This window comes from Leopardus geoffroyi, chromosome X, assembly GCF_018350155.1.
Source record: "Leopardus geoffroyi isolate Oge1 chromosome X, O.geoffroyi_Oge1_pat1.0, whole genome shotgun sequence".
NCBI lineage: Eukaryota > Metazoa > Chordata > Mammalia > Carnivora > Felidae > Leopardus > Leopardus geoffroyi.
This window is the reverse complement of record NC_059343.1, coordinates 6,277,117-6,294,781: the sequence shown is the minus strand read 5'-3', so window position 1 is coordinate 6,294,781 and position 17,665 is coordinate 6,277,117. Positions and strand designations below refer to the sequence as shown.

The window sequence follows — 17,665 nt, the reverse complement described above, 5'->3', positions numbered from 1 at the left end:
TTCCTCTTCCCCCTGCAGGTTCCCTGTTGTGATGGTCTGTTTCTCACCCCTGTCCATGTGTCTGGCTCCCTCCCTCAGGTGGCCACACCTGGGCTTAGCTCCCCACCGCATCGCCACTTTCTTACTATCTTCAATGTGGCCTCTTCTACATTTAGTTGTGGCGTTTGTTCTGTGGGCTTGGGGTCATTTACACTGATGTGGGGGTTCTCTAGTTGTATCTGTGGCACGAACTGAGCTTAGGATCTTCCTACCGTGCCGTCTTCCCCTGAAGTCTGACCTGGGGGACCTTTTGCTACTGAATAATTTCTAACCATTTGGGCATAAAGAAAAAAAGCACAGCCCGTTGACTCTGTTCTTTCATCTGTGACCAGTTTTGTAAATCAATATGTATAGGGAAACTTCATCTTGCCACCATGTATCTCTGATCTGATAAAATACTTTGGCATTTCTATTAATCTTATATGGACACAGCAACTGGATGCTTTTTTTTATTTAAGTTTACTTTGAGAGTCCACTCATTGAAATGTGCATTTCATGGGTAGAGACAGAGTGTTATCAAGGAAACAGAAGGAATTCCTAGCCTACTGCTGTCTAAAAAGAAGTATAACAAGAGCCACACATGTAATTTTACATTTTTCTTTTTCTTTTTTTAAAAGATTATTTATTACTCCTGTATCCCTTGGGTAAATTCCTAGCAGTGCTACTGCTGGGTCATAGGGTAGGTCTATTTTTAATTTTTTGAGGAACCTCCACACTGTTTTCCAGAGCGGCTGCACCAATTTGCATTCCCACCGACAGTGCAAGAGGGTTCCCGTTTCTCCACATCCTCTCCAACATCTATAGTCTCCTGTACCCCAATGTTTATAGCAGCACTCTCAACAATAGCCAAATTATGGAAAGAGCCTAAATGTCCATCAACTGATGCATGGATAAAGAAATTGTGGTTTATATACACAATGGAGTACTATGTGGCAATGAGAAAGAATGAAATATGGCCCTTTGTAGCAACATGGATGGAACTGGAGAGTGTGATGCTAAGTGAAATAAGCCATACAGAGAAAGACAGATACCATATGTTTTCACTCTTATGTGGATGCTGAGAAATTTAACAGAAACCCATGGGGGAGGGGGAGGAAAAAGAAAAAGAGGTTAGAGTGGGAGAGAGCCAAAGCATAAGAGACTCTTAAAAACTGAGAACAAACTGAAGGTTGATGGGGGGAGGGAGGGAGGGGGAGGGTGGGTGATGGGTATTGAGGAGGGCACCTTTTGGGATGAGCACTGGGTGTTGTATAGAAACCAATTTGACAATAAATTTCATATATTGAAAAAAAAAAGGCCATAGTCAAGGACATGGGTTGGCAAACTATGGCCAGTAGGCTAAATCCAGCTTACCATCTGTTTTTGCAAATAAAGTTTTATTGGAACACAGCAAAAAATAAAATAAAATAAAATAAAATAAAATAAAATAAAATAAAATATTATTTATTTATTTTGAGAGAAAGAGAGAGAGTGCAAGCAGGAGAGGGGGAGAGAGAGAAGGAGAGAGAATCCCAAGCAGGCTCCACACTGTCAGTGTGGAACCCGATGGAGGGCTCAAACTCACGAATCGTGAGATCATGACCTGAGTGAAGTCAAGAGTTGGATGCTTAACTGACCGGGTCACCGATGCACCCTTTACATTTTCTAATAGACATTTGTAAAAGTAAAAAGCATGAGGTGAAATTAATTTTAACACTGTATTTTCTTTAGCCTGATATAATCAAAATATTATCATTTCAGTATCTAATCATAAAAATATTAAGATATTCTACATTCTTTCTTTCATACTATGTCTTTGAAATCTGGAGTATATTTTTCACTTACAGCACATCTCAGTTTGGAATTGCCATATTTCAAGGTCTCAAGAGTTACAAGTGGTTAGTGGCTGCTGTACTTGGGCCACGCAGTTCTACAGTTCTAGAATTTGCATCTATTAACTTTTTATAAGACAAGGTTTCCCAGTCTCTCAGCACTATTGACATATGGGCTGAATAGTGTTTGTTGTGTGTGGGGGAGATACTGTCCTGTGCATTGCAGGATGTTAAATGGTATCCCTCACCACTACCCAGTAGATACCAGTATCACTGTCCTTCCATGATATGACCACCAAACATGGCTCTGGACATCATCAAATTAGAACCAAAGCTACAAGAAATAGTCACTTGCTACGAGTCCTTGATGATTTCTCCCAGCCATTCACAAGTGGTTTTCTAAAGAGCTAAGCGAGCATATGGAGACGCTGCACTAGACATTCCATTCCATGGATTCTTCTGTGGCTCTGTGCTCTGAAGAAGCCATTTGGTAGCGATGAATTAGTTATTGATTAGAAGACACAGTGGATTGTTGAAATCCAGTTAACAGTCCCTCTCAAAGGGTTCTGGATCATCGTATTGTAAGTCTAAGTAAACACTTGGCAGAATATACTGCTGAATGTTCTGAGAATCACTGTCCCTGTGAATTTAATGTTCATTGAACTTATTGTGAAGTATTGGGAAAATGGATACATTCTAGTGGAGAGACGCAATTGGTTTAGGTTTTGATGAGTGGATTTATGATGAAGTGATTATTTTCAGCAGTGATGCTAAATATATAAACCCTTCAAATGTAGTCTAGAAGCCTGTAAATTTGCATGAGAAGCTCATATTTTTACAAAGGACTGTGAAAGACAAATGTAAACTGTATTTATATTAGCAGGAAACCATTTATTTGCTGCAAGCAATTAGTTATTTAAGCATTCAGTCATTGGGGAGACATTTTGCTTTAGGGGTTTTGTTAGGTATGAGCTTCAGAGAAGGAAAGTTACTTGAATAAAACTGAGAGTTCCAATTTGGAGTAGTCAATCTCTCCGTGTAATGAGAATATTTTAAAATATAAAAATATATTGTGATCCACAGAGGACTCAAACTATAACATCTAGCTTAGTTTTGGTCCAAATACTTCATTTTTTTGTGTGTTATGAAAATTCCATTGAACATCATATTATCTATGGATGAATGGGACACATTGCTCATATTGAGTCAGAGTTCATGTATTTGAATTATAGTTCTCCATCAGCAGAGCCTAAAATGATTTTTATTTTTTAAGTATAATAAGAAAAGTATATGTAAAGAGAAAATGTCAGTGGGTAGTATTTTTTTGTGTAGTATGGTCAGTGTTTGTGTTTCACAAAGGATGAGTCATTATATCCAAATTACTCATCCAGTAAACCTTTATTGAGTGTTTGATGCATATCAGGTGCTAATCTAGGGACTGGGGTCACAGAGATGAATAAGGATGGAGTCTGCCTTTAGACATTTTCGTACTCAAGAGGAGAGAGAAATAGGCAATTTTCAAACATTTGGTAGGTGCCAAATGGAGATATATGGAAAGATCTGGGGTTGGTAACTTTCTTGGATTCTGGAGTCTAGAGATGCTTCTAGAATAGAATAGTTTGGAAGAATGAGTAGGCCTTAGGCAGGCAATGATAGAGACGAACTTGTGGCAAAGGAGGAGAGGAAAGTGTGGCAGATTATTCCAGGCAGAGGGATAGCACATGTAAGAGGCTGGAGGTTACAGAGACTATGATGTTTTAGAAAGATCGAAGTTCACTTCTGTAGTTCACAAGTGGGAAAAAGCTAGGAGCCAGTTTGTGTGTTGCTGGAGTGTGATAGGTTAGATTATTTTTCTAGACATATTCGTTCTCTCCCTTTGCTTTCGTTGGGGGGAACATACCTGCCCATGCTCTTGGCATTGGGATTGGCCTATGACTTCTTTGGCCAATGGAATAATGGCAGACGTGATGTAATGAGGCTTGAAAGACAAGCTCAAGCTAGCTCACTCCCAGATTTGTAAACATGCCCAGCTGAAATCAGCAGAGGCACCTTCCTGAATCCAGTCTAAATCAGCCAAACTCCAGCCAACCCACAGACTTGTGAGCTAGTAAATGCTTATTATCGCATGCTGCTGAAATCTTGTGTTTGCTTGTTATATAGGAGAAGCTGACTAGAATATCTGAACACTGATTTGTAATTCAGGCAGTCACTTGGTTATTTGTTTTCCATTAACATATTAAATTCCATACTGTAAAGATAGCATATTTAATATCATCTATAAATGACATAATGAATGATGGTAGAATGAATAATGTATTGACAAAAGGGAAAAATGAGTACATTAATATAATATGCTGAAGTTGTAATGCAAGTAACCACAAATAATACCATTAGAATGCAAAATAAGACTTTTGTTCATTGGTGTATTCATTCAACATTAATTGATAAAAAAAAGTACTATGTATCCAACACTGTTGGGATCTAGGAAGACAGCAGTGGGGAAAACATTTTCCTGTTTTCATGAGGATTATAATAGAGGATCCAGAGGTTTGTAGTGAGAATTTGTAGGGATTGAAGGAAATTTCTCCAAATAAAAACCCAGTGGATTGGACTCTCCTCTCTGGCCCCTTGCTCTCTTGCCCATGTGTTCCCACTACCATGCTTTTTAGGAATGACCAATTGTTCTTACTTTTTCACAGATTGAGACAAGAAAAAAATATGAAGAGAGAGATTTTGGGTGCCCCAAATTATATTCTCATGTCTAGAAGTATCCTGAGATTCTGGAAGCAATTTCCAATGGAAGCTGTGAAAATTTCTTTCTGGGAGATATTTAGGCAATGGGTATGAAAATTATCTTGGGGAAAGGTTTTATGTTTAGCTCTACCACATAGGGCTTGGAGAGCAGAACCGAATGACTCCACAGCCTCAAGATTTTCTCATTGGTCTTTGCAAAATGACTATCTATGGGCAGGATTTTGTTTTCCATTTTTAGTGCAGCTGGCTCTAAATTGGAGGTCATTAATGCATTGTTTAATGTGTATTCCATTGTGGCAGCTAGTCTGCTTTCAGAAATAAGCTGAAAAAATAATCAATTTCTAAAAATATCCTCTAAGCCCAATTGCTTTTGGCATGTCGGATCCAGGCAGGCTTTCTTATGGAAAGTTGAACGAGCTGGATATTTTTGTAGAGCTGTTCTCGGTTGTAGTCATCACCGCACTGACAACCGTCTGTGTCAATCTGTTTATTCTCTCCCATTTTGTTCAAGGGGAATGAAAATAAATGGGCAGAACCAGCTCATTCTAGGGAAGTAGAAATGAAATGCAGTAGAGACATGGATCTTCAAGGATGAGTCATGACACTCAAGCCACTCTTTTTTTACAAAGTCGGTGAGTGTCTGTTTCACAACATGGGCAAAAAGCAACATTAATGAACCTGATTAAAAGAAAATTCTTACTTACGAAAAAAATTTTTTTTTTTCCACGTTTTTATTTATTTTGGGGACAGAGAGAGACAGAGCATGAACGGGGGAGGGGCAGAGAGAGAGGGAGACACAGAATCGGAAACAGGCTCCAGGCTCTGAGCCATCAGCCCAGAGCCCGACGCGGGGCTCGAACTCACGGACCGCGAGATCGTGACCTGGCCGAAGTCGGACGCTTAACCGACTGCGCCACCCAGGCGCCCTAAAAAAATATTTTTAATGTTTATTTTTGAGAGAGATGGACAGAGCACGAGCAGGGGAGAGGCAGAGAGAGGGAGACACAGAATACGAAGCAGGCTCCAGGCTCTGAGCTGTCAGTACAGAGCCTGATGCGGGCCTCGAACCCACAAACTGTGAGATCATGACCTGAGCCGAAGTCGTAACCGACTGACCCACCCAGGTGCCCCCAAAATTGTTATTTTTTTTTTTATCACCACCAACTGTGGGACAAAATGCCAGGTTGATTCTGATGTCACGCCCCGAGAAGGACACAGCTTTACTTCTTTGACATTTCTGCTGAAAAGTGTAACCTGAATTAATCACGAGGAAGCATCAGGCCAACCCAAGTTGAGAGCATCCTAAAAAACAACAGTCCTGTACTTTTGGAAAATGCCAATGCCATTCAAGGCAAATAAAATAGACATGAAAAGTAAACACAATGTAGATCAGAGAAAAAAATTTCCATACAGAATACTATTGGGAAAATTGCAGAAATCTGAATATGGCAATAATAATATATCAGTATTAAAGTTCTTCAATTTGATAATCAGGCTCTTCTCAGAAAACACACTTTGAAGTGTTTAGGGACAGGGGTAGTGTCAGCAAATTACTTTCAAACAGATGATTCAGAAAACATGCAGATAATAAGCAAATGGGGCAAAATGTTTTCATCTGGTGAATCTCCTCAGGTTATATGGAAATACTTTCTAGACTTCCTGTGATTCTTCTATAAGTTTGAAAGTCTTTTAGAATAGAAGTTAAGAATAACTTAGCAAAAATTCTTAATGTTTCAAAAGGCTGTGGCAGCATAAGTGACTGAGAAATCCTTTACCCCACAGTCTGATATGTAATCAGGATGAACTTTAATTCTGTTGGCGTGAATTCACTGGTAAAAATGACCTTAAAAAAAGAACTTTCTTAATAAATAATTGCTTAACCTTAGTTAATATTTAACATTTTACATTTATTTATTTTTGAGAAACAGAGTGAGACAAAGCGTGAGCGGGGGAGGGGCAGAGAGAGAAGGAGACACAGAATCCGAAACAGGCTTCAGGCTCTGAGCAAGCGGTCAGGACAGAGCCCGATGCGGGGCTCAAACCCACGAACTGTGAGATCATGACCTGAGCCGAAGTCGGATGCTCAACTGGCTGAGCCACCCAGGCGCCCCTCCCAATTTTTTTAATGTTTATTTATTTTTTAGAGAGACAGAATATGAGCAGGGGAGGGGCAGAGAGAGAGGGAGACACAGAATCCGAAGCAGGCTCCAGGCTCTGAGCTGTCAGCACAGAGCCCGACGCAGGGCTCAAACTCACCAACGCGAGATCATGACCTGAGCCAAAGTCAGAGCTTAACTGACCGAGCCATCCAGGCGCCCCAACCTTAGTTAATATTTAAGAAATGTTTTGTCTGGACAATAATGATTTTAAATTTAAAAAAATCAAACAATTAAAATAAGTAATAGCTAATATTAGTTTTTAAAAAATCAATTTTATTTTCAACTAAGAGTAATAAGATTGATGATGAGTTGGTCAATGTCTAGATGGTTGGAATTCCTAATGTGGCAGACGATCTTAACCAGTAACATCCCCATCCTTCCCTTCTGTTTACACTTGACTTGGCTGTTACCGGATTGTTCTTTTTCTGTTGTTGAAATGACTGCATTTTAAAAAAAGTTGTTTTGACTAAATTAATTAACTATTAGCCAATTTAGTAATCTTCAAGTTAGTAATATGTATGAATTTCCTATGCATTTAGTCATGACTGGAGACATTATGTCTTTTTAAAAAATCAAATGTATCTTTTTAGGTAAAAGAGAACCTTAAGGTTTTTAAAACACATCCATAAATATTTCTTCTTTACAACACTTCAACCAACCACGTTGGGAATGATGATGCAGAAGGACAAACATATTGTAAAGGAATGCCTACTTGAATGGGGTCATTCTTTTACAAAATGGAGATAAATAAAATCTTTTCTGTCAATCTTGATGCCAGAAAGTCTGAAAGGCGAGTGTCATTTGCCTCCAAGAAAGGGTAATGCTGATGCTTTGCGGTATTTACCAGAACAAACTTCCCAGGTTGTTAAATTATTGAAGCATCTCTGGATGAGTTGGTAATAGCCACTGTTCCGGCTCTCAGGTGCCCTCCCTACTTCACACCTTTCCCTGGTGTCTTCTCAGGGTGCCTCAGACTACCTAAAATCTAACCACTGAAGAGTTGCAGCTGGGCATAACAGCCAACCCCCAAGACCGAAGTGGCATTCAATCTAATGGGTTGGTGCCACTGTTAAATATCTTGAATGTGATGCCTGTCTACAGTGAGTCCCTATTCACCTCGGGAAATGGAGCAAGATGAGAAATAAACTGTCAGAAGGGAAGAGTTAAATTAAAGCTTTAACTTAAATATTTGAACGACATAGGTCTCCAAGAGACTTTTTTTCTTTAGAACCAGTGTGGAGGATGGATTGTTGACAGCCAGTGGATTTAGACAGCCGGAGACCCAGTGTCTCCTTAGGGGTGGGTAGCAATATTATTATCAAGAAAGAGAAAAGCAGCCACTGCAGCTGGCAATCAGCCTGACATTCACAGCTGAGTCCTGGTATGCTTTTGTTGAACAGAAACAATTTCATAGAATACCAGCATAAGACAAGGCCACTCCACAAACACAATGGTCAAGAAAATACAAAAACAAAAAAAAGACTACTCTGCCATCAGGTCTGAACATAGGCAAAAATATATTCTTTGAATCACAAAAAGAATCAAACATCCCACTTTCTTGGTTAATATGAGCGACCACTTACTTTTTTTTTTATTAATTACAGTTTCAATCTCATGTCCTGTCTTCTAGATGAGATTCATCAAGATACCCAAGTTCCTCTACTGACAGCATCTAATTCAAAGCAAAGCCCCACTTTTCTTAAATCCTTCCCCAAATCTCTTACCACAGTCCAGTATTCTATAATGCCTTTTCTAACACCTTCTTACTGAGATGTACATGGGATCCCAAGATGTATGTTCTTTCTGGTTGTTATGAATCCATAAACCCAACTGAATTATCTACAGTTGTGCTCCTCTCTGGTCTTTGGAAGACATTGATAGTATCATGGTTCTGTAATGCCTCAGAACATTTTCTTAGAGACCTTTTGGGGGGAAAAATCAAGTATAAAAATTCTTTTCCAATCACCATGTGACTAAGAGATTCTTAAGAGAATGGCTTCTGGCCACTGAGAGTCAGAAAAAATGAAGTTCGCTGACCACTGGCTTATAAGTGTGGCTTAGGCAATATAGAGGATTTGGGGATTTCTGATCCCTCAGGCTGTTACTCCAGGTGGTTGTAGGAAAACAAAAGATATGGATTCTTTCCCTACCTCTTTATTATTTATATTATTTTAGCCAATAAATAATGGTAGAAATTAGATATATAAGAAACAAGTTTTGATTTCTTATGAACGTTATAGAAAAATACACACCAAACAATATTAAAAAGTAGTAATTACTTGGTGACATTCTGCTGGGTGTTTGGTATGCAAACAAATCATTTTCGTAGTATTTATGTAAGCATAGAAGCACTAAGAAGACATAGTAGAAATAACATTTGAAGTTTATCTAAAGAGACTAAATCAGAAGTTAGTTTACATGAAAACATTGTAATAAAAATGCAAACAAGCAAACCTGGGAAATTAGGCTGACGCTTTGAAATGATAATTGTATAATGCTCTTAACTAGTCATTAACGCGGAGCATTTTGGAACAACTACTTGCGTTAAAAATATCCTGCTTACCCTACATATTTAGAAAATAATGAAGTTGCGGTTGATGGCATTTTAAAATGGGAAGCAACCTAAGCATGCCCTAGTATTGCAAATTATAAACTGAGGCATGGAGAGATCTGCTAGATGAGACCCTGGGGTCTACTCTATTGGTCTTTCCGCTTTGCCAGTGTGCAAACATTTCCTTGAAAGGATGTGTTTCACTAATTCACATGGATCTTTTCCTCAGTTGGCCCACTGTGTCAAAACTTCTGATATATTTGACTTTAATATGAATTGATTGTCTAGACCAGACTTTCTCAACCTTGGCAGTACAAATTCTCCCTCATGATGCTGATGGGGGTGGGGGTGGGGAGCGTGAGCCACAGCTCCCAGTCAGCCACATGATCATGAGCATCAACAACAGATCACTTAAAACCATTCTGTATCTGGGGCCCCTGGGTGGCTCAGTCAGCTGGGCGACCGACTTCGGCTCAGGTCATGATCCCACGGTTTGTGGGTTCGAGCCCCGCGTCTGGCTCTGTGCTGATGGCTCAGAGCCTGAAGCCTGCTTCGCATTCTGTGTCTCCCTCTCTCTCTGCCTCTCCCCTGCTCACACTCTGGGCCTGTCTCTCAATAATAAATTAATGTTAAAAAAAATTAAAAAAAAAAAAAACATTCTGTACCCAAGTAGCCATTCTGTTTTTCACGTTAGGTACACTACTGAATACATTACACAACATAAACCATACTTTACTATAAAATAAGCTTTGTGTGAGATGATCTTTCACAACTGTAGGCTAATTTAAGTGTTTTCAGCAGTTTAAGGTAGGCCGGGTAAGCTGTGGTGTTCAATGGTTTAGGTATATTACATGTATTATTGAGTTAGGATATTTTTGACTTATGATGGGCTTATTGGGACTTAACCCCCACTGTAAGTTGAGGAAGACCTGTATTGATGTGTCGGGCTGGATCATTCTTTGTTGGGAAGGGGATGCTGTTGTGTGCGTTATATGATGTTTAGTAGGGTCCACACTCTAGATGCCAGGAGTACCCCCAAATGTCCCCTGGTTGGGTGGGGAACCCAACAAAGTGTCTAGACTATCTCCGCATCACACAACTCAGTGCAGTTATGTCCCCAGGACTTCGGCCTTCCCTGAAGGCTTGCAGGGGGGAAAATTGGTTGTGTGTTCATAGCTTTTCTTCAGACTCTTGTAAAAGAGTCTTCCTGATCTCATTCTTCTCAACATTTCTTTCCATTTTGGAGGCAAGCGTGGAAGACCTGTTTGTCGGATTTGTGGATAACACAAAGGTGAGACATACACAGGGTAGCAGAATCAGGCTACAGACTGCTTCCTGTGGCAGCTAGGTGCTGTCATCCAGAGCAGATGCTCCAGAGCAGACCTGCTGAAGTTTACATCCTAGTCTTGGCTGCTAAGGGATCTTGGCATCTTAGTCAACAACAATGCATCTGTAAAATGTTGGTAATATTAGCCCCTACCTCATGGGGTTGTTACAGAGATCAAGCGATTTAATACTTGTCACAGGCTCAGTACCTGTCCCTGAAGAAGTACTATACAAAAATTTGCTAAACTAGAAAAAAAATCCTCAAATAATTGGCAAAAACCTGATGAAATGTAACAGGGAAATGCAGGTTTACTATTGAGTTTAAAATTTTTTTTTTTCAACGTTTATTTATTTTTGGGACAGAGAGAGACAGAGCATGAACGGGGGAGGGGCAGAGAGAGAGGGAGACACAGAATCGGAAACAGGCTCCAGGCTCTGAGCCATCAGCCCAGAGCCTGACGCGGGGCTCGAACTCACGGACCGCGAGATTGTGACCTGGCTGAAGTCGGACGCCCAACCGACTGCGCCACCCAGGCGCCCCTACTATTGAGTTTAAACATAGAACATGTTCAGGGAGTGTTGGGTTAATAGAGAATGTCATGAGAAAAGGACCTGAGGAATTCAGTTGTGCTTACACCTAAGATAGTCTGTCATCTAGGCAAATCTAGTGGGTCATTGTCCCACTTTTTCTGCCCATATCAAGCCATTCATGGGGTGCTGTGGGGTCCACTTTAAAGTCAGACACTACTAAGCTAAGAAATGCTGAGGGGTGGTAGATGTTGCCGAAAGGAACCCGAGCACTGTGTCATCTGGAGAAGTGCTGAATGGATTGGGGCTTTTAATCTAAAGAATATTTAGCAGGACCAGTGACAGATGTTGTCCATGATTTGAAAGGCTGACATTTGGCTATAAGAGGAGATGTAGTCCTTGTGGCTCCAGGAGGGTCGACTGGGAGTTTTGCTTGAAAGTTACATGGATACATTTTTTTGGATTCAACATAAGGAGACTTTCTAACAATGAGCTTCATCTCAGTAGAATGGGCTGTGTTGTGGGATGGAATGTGTACCCAGCCACAATCATATGGGAGAAAGGGTTGGGAGTTGAGATTATATAGATTCCTGTTTTGACTGGGTCCTAGGATATCTGCCAATAGTAAGATCCAATTGATCTATAAATGCTAAATTAAAAAGTAGAATTTTTATATGGTCAAAATGTCAGAGTTTATAGTGAAACAATATAGTCCTTAACTCTGGCCCTCCCTATTCACAGGCCCATTCTTAATTATTTCTGCTTTTACTACCTAATTACTCTGTGTCTAAAACAATAGTTTTAGATTCCTCCTTCAACACATAGGAAATTTAGACACTGTCTGCTGGGAGGGTTGATAATATACTTCACCTTCTCCCTGTCCTCACTACTTCTTGTGCATCTTTCCAATTCTGGTACATCTTTCTTGTACATCAGTTCTTGTACATCTTTTCAATTCTTCACTAATCTTAGTTTGTTGTATTAGTTATATAGATAATCTAGTGCTGTTTAACAAATTACCCCAAACTCTGCATCTTATTAAAAGCACACATTTATTAAGGCTTCCTACTGGAAGACCCCAACCCAATTTGGATAAAATGCAGCTTCTTGTTCATAGTTCTGGTATGGGGCTAGAAAACCATACTTGTAGCAAGTTCCTGGAAGTTGCTATGTTTTTTTTTTTTTTAATGTTTATTTATTTTTGACAGAGAGAGACAGAGGATGGGCGGGGGAGGGGCAGAGAGAGAGAGGGAGACACAGAATCTGAAGCAGGCTCCAGGCTCCGAGCCATCAGCCCAGAGCCCGATGTGGGGCTCGAACCCACAGACTGCGAGATCATGACCTGAGCCGAAGTCGGACGCTCAACCAACTAAGCCACCCAGGCGCCCCTGGAAGTTGCTATGGTTTGAACAGCAAGGCCTTATAGTAAAGAGGAGAGCACAGACATGTGTGAGTGGACCTGGGAGCAAGTAGACAAGTGACAGAACAGTCTTTATGCTTTGTCATGTAGCTGGTTTGTTGGATGAATTGGTTTCAGAAGGATGCTCATAGAATCCAACTTCATTTATCTCTGGTTCTTGCCTTTCAACTGTCCCGTGTTGAGTCTCTTCTCATTCCTGATGATCGTATCGCTCTTCATTGAGCAGATATAAATTCAGGCATTACAGTCGAGCAGCAAAATTGTAATCTCTCAGCTGAATGAAAGCATCTCAACCCCAGCTTGATGTTGAGTAGACTCAGCCTGCCTCAGCTTGCCGCACAGGGGCAGTGGGTTAGGGTCTCCTACATTACTGGTTCCAGCTTTTACCTTCCCCCTCATTGTCCATCACTCTGGCCTTCTCAGACCTCGTCACGTCCATAGGCTCTTCTTTCTACCGGGAGAGACCCCCTGTTTGTTCTCACTCCATCCTTCTGCCTCAGCCAGTTGATCCCTTGCTAGGATAAAAGTCCCAACTGTCCCCCTGGAACTTCCTTTCTTCTTATGAGTAGGTGCCATTGTTTCTTGGATCTTAACTTTTTTTTCTTCTTGGTTCACTGACATATTTTGTGATAGCTAATCCCTGGTTAAGAAGGGTTGCATGGGGGCGCTTGGGGCACCTGGGTGGCGCAGTCGGTTAAGCGTCCGACTTCAGCCAGGTCACGATCTCGCGGTCCGTGAGTTCGAGCCCCGCGTCGGGCTCTGGGCTGATGGCTCAGAGCCTGGAGCCTGTTTCCGATTCTGTGTCTCCCTCTCTCTCTGCCCCTTCCCCGTTCATGCTCTGTCTCTCTCTGTCCCAAAAATAAATAAACGTTGAAAAAAAAATTAAAAAAAAAGAAGGGTTGCATGGGGGCACCTGAGTGGCTCAACCAGTTGAGTGTCAGCTGAGCCAGTTCAGCTCAGATCATGACCTCACGGTTTGTGAGTTTGAGGCCCGCATTGGGCTTTCCACTGTCAGTGGGAAGCCCGCTTCGGATCCCCTGTCTCCCTCTCTCTCTGCCTCTCCCCTCTCTCTATCTCTCAAAAATAAATAAACATTTCAGAAATTAAAAAAAAATAAGGTTTGCAAGGGTGATAAATTATCTGTGTTCTTGCAAGTCTGAAATTTCTTGTTTTTACACTTCATCACTAGTTTGCATAAATATTGGGTTTTTAGTCAGAACTTTGAAGACATTACTCCTTGTTTTTAACATGCCATATTAGATCATCACTTCTAGAATTTCTCATAGAAGTGCAGGATGATGATCATTTTATTCAATCTCTTCAGTACTGCATGGGCCCCTTCAATTCTGGGAAACTTTAGAAAATTACTTCTTTGAAATATTCTCCTATTTTCTCTGTTATTTGTTAGGAATTTCTATTAGTTTCATCTTCTGGATTGATCTTATCATTTTGGCTATCATGTTTTTAATTTTCCAGCATTCTCCTGTTTTCTGATTTTAAAAAACGTGTTTCTTTCTTATGGGAAGGATTTTGATTTTTTGTTTTGGATGCAATGTCTTCTTAAATGTGTCTCAGCATGTTAATTTGATTTTTTTTCTGTTTAATACCCCCCCCCCATTTATCCCCATTTCTGTTGTGTCCAGTGTTTCTGTTGATCTTCGTGTTTCTATTTCACAATCCAGGCTTTCCTTAAATGCTTCATGATTCTTCCTCAACCCCTTATGCAATAGAAAGGAGGTTGAAGGCTCCATGCCTTGAAGAGACTTACTGGCTGGCAGGCCTGATTTGGGTTCGCAGGTGTTCCAGTGCTAGAGTTTTGATACTTTTCCTAGCTGATCAAATTCTTTGTTTATTCAATTTTGTTGGAGGAGAACTCTCTCTGTCTCTTACCTCAGAAGTGGATATGTTTGGCTGCATACTGCTCTGACCATAGAGTGTGTGTATGTGTGTGTGTGGTATATGTGAGAGGGAAAAGGTGAGTTTGTGCACAAGCGTGTGTGCGTGTGTGGACATGCAAGCATATGTGCACGTATATACGTGTATGAGAGAATGTGTGTGCGCATGTGAGAGTACGTGCATGTTCTTGTTCTACTGTTCTGCCTACAGACCTTCCCAGTCTGTACAGAACATTCCAGCGTTCCTGCTTTTCCCTGCTTCTGGACTTGCCATCTTCAGCTGCACCGTAGCATCCCTGTTGGGACTGTCCTCACTGCTATGGCTGTGGCTCCCCTGTCTCCTGCATTATCATGCCATCTACAGATGTCAGCTCTGTCTTCTACCTTGTCTGCGTGGCTAAATGTGCTGTCTATATTTAGAGCAGTGGTTCTTAACCAGGGGCAGTGGTGCCCTAGGGGATACTTGACAGTGTCTGGAGAGATTTTTGGATTGTTCTAATTGAGGGTGAGGGGAAGGTGCTCCTGGCATGTCGTGGGTGGACGTCAGGGGTGCTGCTATACGTCCCGAAAGGCACAGGTCAGCCCCACGATGTAGAATTACCCAGCCCCAGCTGTCAGTGGTGCTGTGCTGGAGAAACCCTCATCTAGAATCTTGTTGAAATTGCACATCTGTTAATAACTTCATGCCATAAAATTTTTGTTGTCATGGATTTGTTATTTTAATCACTCATTTACCATCAAGTTAAAAAGCCTTAAGAGAGAGATGATATAAAATATGTGCTAAGTGTGCACTCTTGAACTGGAAGCCTGTGAGCTATGTTGTTAATTATTCTTGTTTATATTTCTAAAAAGAGGCTCAGAGTTCCCAAAGATTACAAGTAATATAGTGGCTTTGTCTTAAATATATTTAATGGACCAAGAAAGACATGGTAAATTGCTGTTTTCCATTCCTTATCTCCATTCTCGTTCTTCTTACTCACATGGTATAAGGCTGAGACTTCTTGTGTATATCAGTATGGAAAACGACAGTGTGAAGTATGTCAGATAGAAAACTCATTTGAAATGCATTGTAGCCAGGCCACCCAAGGGGAAAAAAGTACCTTTGCAAAAATATACTTATTCCAAACAACATTTCGCGTATTTTTTTCATTTCCATGAAGAAATTTGAACACGATCACATAGCATTTGTAATTGGAGTCATTTGACCTGTAATTTCCTTTTTTTATTTAACTGCCAAGCTGTATATTTTTTTTCATTCCATGTTACTCCACAGAGATCAACTTAGCCCTACATTTTTCACGTGCACTAATCTCTTGCTCCATTGTACATTCAGGGCTCAGAATGATACAACCGCAAGCAAAGTGGAGTTCTGAGAGCCTCGTTGTCACCGTTGCTGGAAGGGAAATTCCCTCTGTGATGTCTCCTGTTTGGAACATCTGTTTCATGTTTCTCTGGCATTTGGCAAGATAACATAATAAGGTGGCAGGAGGCAGGAAAAATATGCCGCAATAAAAACGTCCTAAAAAGACACTTAGTTCTATTTATTGCTTCGCAGAACATGGCTGAAGGCAGGAAGAGAAGTTAAGATTAGTGTCGACGCGGAAGGTCAGAGCAGGACAGTAAGACTGGTTTACTTACTGCTGTTTGAATTTGGTTTTGTGCCGTGGACGGCGTTAAGTGTGGTAAGACGGCACACTTGTAGTTTGTTTGAAGTTTTCACTGTACCACAAAGTGGTTAACGAACGGAGAGGGGGTGCCTGGGTGGCTCCGTCGGTTGAGCGCCCGCCTTGGCTCAGGTCATGATCGGCCGGTTCAGGAGTTTGAGCCCCACCTCGGGCTCGGCTACCGTCAGCCTGTCAGCGCAGAGCCTGCTTCAGATCCTCTGTCCCCCTCTCTCTACCCCTCCCCAGCTTGTGCTCTCCCCCACAAAATAAATATTAAAAAAAAAAAGAAGAACATAGAGGGAAGGAGTCCAGACCAGGAGCTTTGTTTTTGTGGCTGGTCAATTTCTGCATTTCTGCCTCTGGGTCCCAGAAGTGAAGTCGAGGCCCACAGTCAGTTGACTCTTGTCACCGTGGTGGGTATACGTCCGGAGGTATGGCCATATGCTCATCACTGGGAGGAGAGAGACAAAGCAGGTATCAACTCTAATAAAAGACTCGCTGACAAGCATGAATTATTATTATTTTTCCAGCTTTCCTGAGATACCATTAACATGTAACACTGTGTAAGCGTAAGGTGTACAAACTTAAATTGATTTGATGCACTTATGTGTTGCAGTCTGATAACCCCCGTAGTGTTAACAAACATCTCCATCGTTACCATTTCTTGTTGGTGCTGAGAACTTTTAAGACCTACTCTCTTAGCAAGTATAGTTAGCTTTGGTAACAGTGCCCAACAGGCCTAAGTTAAAAAGAACCATCATAAATTAAAATGTCCAGAAATGATAGGTATGTTTTAACTAGTCAGTTTGGGTTGTTTGAGCAAAGCTGAGACAGGTTTGCTGATGACTCACAGTGAGGGCACTCTGGGTGAGTGCTTTGGAAGAGAACTAGGTCTTCAGGGGGAAAAGTGTCACTGCCATAGGTAGGAAATGGTGCACAAAAATGCATAGCAACAGAGCACCTTGATTTACTGATTTTTCTGAGACAAACCGTGGCTTTTTCAGTTATGAAAGAAGCCTCTTCCAGAATATCTGGACCTGGAAATGTGAAACTGGTTATGAAGTCTCTTCTGGCTGACATTTCACAAAGAACGAGCCTGAGATGCAGGGTTATGTACACGCAGTGGGTCCGAGTCACCACGGAGGAACCCTGAACGTACGAAACCCAAATCTTTTATAATGACCAGTAAGCTAGTCTGCCCAGACTTTGCTCCACAGGGAGACCCAATCTTTGTCTTCTGAGGCTGTTCACGGTGCAACACCCTTGAGCAGAGAGTCCAGAACAAAAGCTGTCAGTGCTGATGCTGGCAGGATGTGCTGAAATTTGAGAGAGACCCGTGCAGAACTGTGTCCCATTCCAATTTGCTTGTTGGCACACTTGTGGTTTGTTTGAAGTTTTCACTGTTCCACAAAGTGGTTAACGAACAATTTTCTGTATGTTTCATTGCATGCATTTCTCTGTGGTGTATGCTCAGGGATGGAAATTCTGAGTTCCACGTGCACACATTTTCTTCAGCTT

General features: G+C 41.2%; 1 long non-coding RNA gene across 1 annotated transcript in view; it reads left to right on the top strand.

The window, feature by feature from the left end:
* The window catches only part of LOC123595303, a 363,332-nt gene that overhangs the window by 148,136 nt on the left and 197,531 nt on the right, over positions 1-17,665 (top strand). The gene's annotated exons all lie outside the window — the stretch shown is intronic.